Raw genomic sequence first — 3,534 nt, 5'->3', positions numbered from 1 at the left:
AACCTATCCTTTGGAATCGTTTTAATTCATTCTCTCAGATTTCCTGAAATGTGATTACATAATCTGTGTACGACAGGGATATCTTTAAGTTTTATATAATAATTGTATATTACACATTTCACATTGTATTTGATAGAGCCTAAAAAACAATACTAGCAGTAACACTGATTCTTCTAAACAATCAATATCAGAAAATGTTGAACGTTTCTTCATCTGACAGAGGTAGATCATTGCTTTTGGTAAATATTTTTTACCTTGCATTGTGACTTTTCTATCAGTCTTTGTAGCTTTTTTTTTTTTTTAAATATATATATATACACACACACACCCCTTCACCCCCTCCTATCCCCATTTTTCTTTTCTGGATACTTTCTTCTTACCTCGCTCTTTTATACATATTTTTCATGCATTTAGAGGTTTGATTTGCCCTCCTTCATCCTTCCTGTACCTCCTCACTCCTGTTAGCTCCTATTTTGTATATACTGTGCTTTACTGTCCCAAACTAGACTTTACCTACATCTCTACATCCTAATCTTCTGCTCTTTGTGGGGAGCGGGTGTGGCGGCAGTCCCAAAGGCGCCAGGGACTGCAGCTAAGTCATATGATTTGCACCTGACTTCCTCATATAAGACACAAACATCTTGAGTGCTGCGCAGGTGTACTAGGATACAGGTGAATCCAATTTGGTGGAGATTTGCCCCTGCTGCCCTGATTAGCTGAAGCCTCGTGCCTGGTGAGGTGGCGTGGCCTGCGGTGCGTGGATGAGAGAGAGTATAAAAGGAGTGAGAGGCCCAGGGTTCGGGGGAGATATAAAAACAAGGGAGATAAAAACAAGGGAGATATAAAAACAAGGGAGATATAAAAACAAGGGAGATATAAAAACAGGGGAGATATAAACAGGGGAGATATAAAAACAAGGGAGATATAAACAAGGGAGAGATATAAACAAGGGAGATATAAACAAGGGAAATATAGAGAAAGAAGAAACAGGACTGAATAAACGTGTGCAGAAGGATCCTGTAGCAGCGTCGTTCTTCCTGGCCAGTTGAGCGCGCGCAACAAGTGGTGCCGAAACCCGGGACCTGGGACCCAGGACAAGGGAAAAGAAACATCTTCAGGCAAGAGCGAAGATCCCCTGCTACAGGGAGGATTCAGAACTGCATAACGGGGAAGAAGGGGTTAATAAAGGTTCCCGTGAAACAGACTGTTGAGAAGGATCCGGCGTGGATTCAGAACTCTTCAGCTGGGGAACGGTACTGATGAAGAGAAAGAAGAAAGATGAAGACTGAATAAACTGCTGTTAGAAGGACTGGTGGTCGCGTCGTTCTTGCTGGTCGAGAGCGGGCGCGACAATTGGTGGCCCGTACGGGGAACCGACTCCCCCACCGAGTTCAGAACTTTCAGCAGTCAGTGGTTGCTGGCAGGGTAAGTTCACGGTGAGTGAAACTTGCGACCCCAGGAGTTTAGGAAGGACCTCGGATAAAATAGAGGTGAGCATAAAGTTGCCAGGAAGTAGGCACAAAGTAACCCAGGAGTTTGGGAAGGACCTTGGATAAAATAGAGGTAAGCATTAAGTTGCCAGGAAGCAGGCACAAGGTAACAAAAGGTTCCCGGCTTTGGGACAAGTTAAGATTCCCGGTTTGGGGACAAGTTAAGGAACTATGATAACCTCAGTGTAGTGATCAATAGATCCTCGCTGTGTAGTTATGCTTTTTTCTCCCATTGACCCTTTGTGGGTAGGTCTGATAGTTTTGGTCTTGTTTGTTCTGATATATGGACTCTGTTACTGTTTGAAACTGTGTGTAGAGGCAGTCAAGACAGGTCAGAAAATCCTTACAGAGCAACAAGAAAGTATGTCGGAGGAAGAGAAGGGCTTAAAAAGAAAAAGGAAAAAGAAAGGAGACACAGTGTTATCAGGTGGACAGAAAGGACAAAATAAAAGAGCCGAGGTGGAGGAGGAAGGCGAATTAGCTTTTGTGCCGCCTCCCTATGCCTCCTCAGCAGCCACCTGTAGGTGGACCTTCTGTCCGGAGATTTGGAGAGGATCAACCAGATCAGGTGTTGACGTGGGCGAGAGGGTCTGTTTGTGTGTTTCCGCAGGACCAGACGGAACCTCTTTGGGTGCCGGAGAGATTGGTGAGACGCTGCAAGAATGAGGCTCCTGATCCAGTTGCCCCTGTGAATGTGGTGGATGATCCCACAAGCACAAAGGATGGAGCCGAGATGGGAGATCCTTTCGGTATTCCAGAAGCCGATACCAGCTCGACATGACATTCAAATTTTTCCACGCTTTTTGATCCCTGAATTCCCCTTAAAGAGATAGCCCCGCTGGCCATCTATCCCTTGCTTCAGGGAAGATGAGCGGGGATGAGAGCCCTGGGATGTATGCTTGTTATAGTGTGTGTGTGTTTTGTGTTTGGCACATGTGTTAGGTGCAGAGTGTGCGGCCCGCACTTTCGCCATGGTAGCGTAGGCTTTTGCTGCAGTGGAGGCGGGACAATCTCCTCAGATTCGGTTTGCCGCTCTAAAAGAAATTATGCTGCGTTATGCCGTGGGGTGCGAGGCTAAGCACTGCACAGAGGATAGCTTGCTGTTGGCATCCTGTGGAAGGCACGTCTGATTGCATGAAGGTTCAGTGTCCTAGTTCCCTTCCCCCAGGAAAAACGACACGGGAGCTGGCCAAGACCTCTCTGGGTGATGAGCCTAAGGGATGGTTTTGTGTAGGGCCCCTATGCTTGCACACTGGGGATCAGACCTCTACCTTCACCCATGAGGCTTGCTTGCAGCAATTAAGATCTGGCCATAGGTTAATTAACATCCTGGCCTTTTGATGCACCTCCTGCAAGCAAAACACATTCTCCCCAGGAGTGGCTTGGCATGATTGAGAGGTAGTCAGTGATAAGACTCCCTGGGCATGTCACCAACCTAAGACAGGGATCAAACCAATGCTGTTTGTCACCCAAAGACAGGTAAGGGGCATGGTTGCGAGGGGCTATCTACAGACATTCTCTCTGCCAAAAAAGAAAAAAGGGGGAATTGTGGGGAGCGGGTGTGGCGGCAGTCCCAAAGGCGCCAGGGACTGCAGCTAAGTCATATGATTTGCACCTGACTTCCTCATATAAGACACAAACATCTTGAGTGCTGCGCAGGTGTACTAGGATACAGGTGAATCCAATTTGGTGGAGATTTGCCCCTGCTGCCCTGATTAGCTGAAGCCTCGTGCCTGGTGAGGTGGCGTGGCCTGCGGTGCGTGGATGAGAGAGAGTATAAAAGGAGTGAGAGGCCCAGGGTTCGGGGGAGATATAAAAACAAGGGAGATAAAAACAAGGGAGATATAAAAACAAGGGAGATATAAAAACAAGGGAGATATAAAAACAAGGGAGATATAAAAACAGGGGAGATATAAACAGGGGAGATATAAAAACAAGGGAGATATAAACAAGGGAGAGATATAAACAAGGGAGATATAAACAAGGGAAATATAGAGAAAGAAGAAACAGGACTGAATAAACGTGTGCAGAAGGATCCTGTAGC

Source organism: Mus musculus, chromosome 16 (assembly GCF_000001635.26).
Source record: "Mus musculus strain C57BL/6J chromosome 16, GRCm38.p6 C57BL/6J".
Taxonomy (NCBI): Eukaryota; Metazoa; Chordata; class Mammalia; order Rodentia; family Muridae; genus Mus; species Mus musculus.
This window is presented reverse-complemented; position numbering follows the sequence as displayed.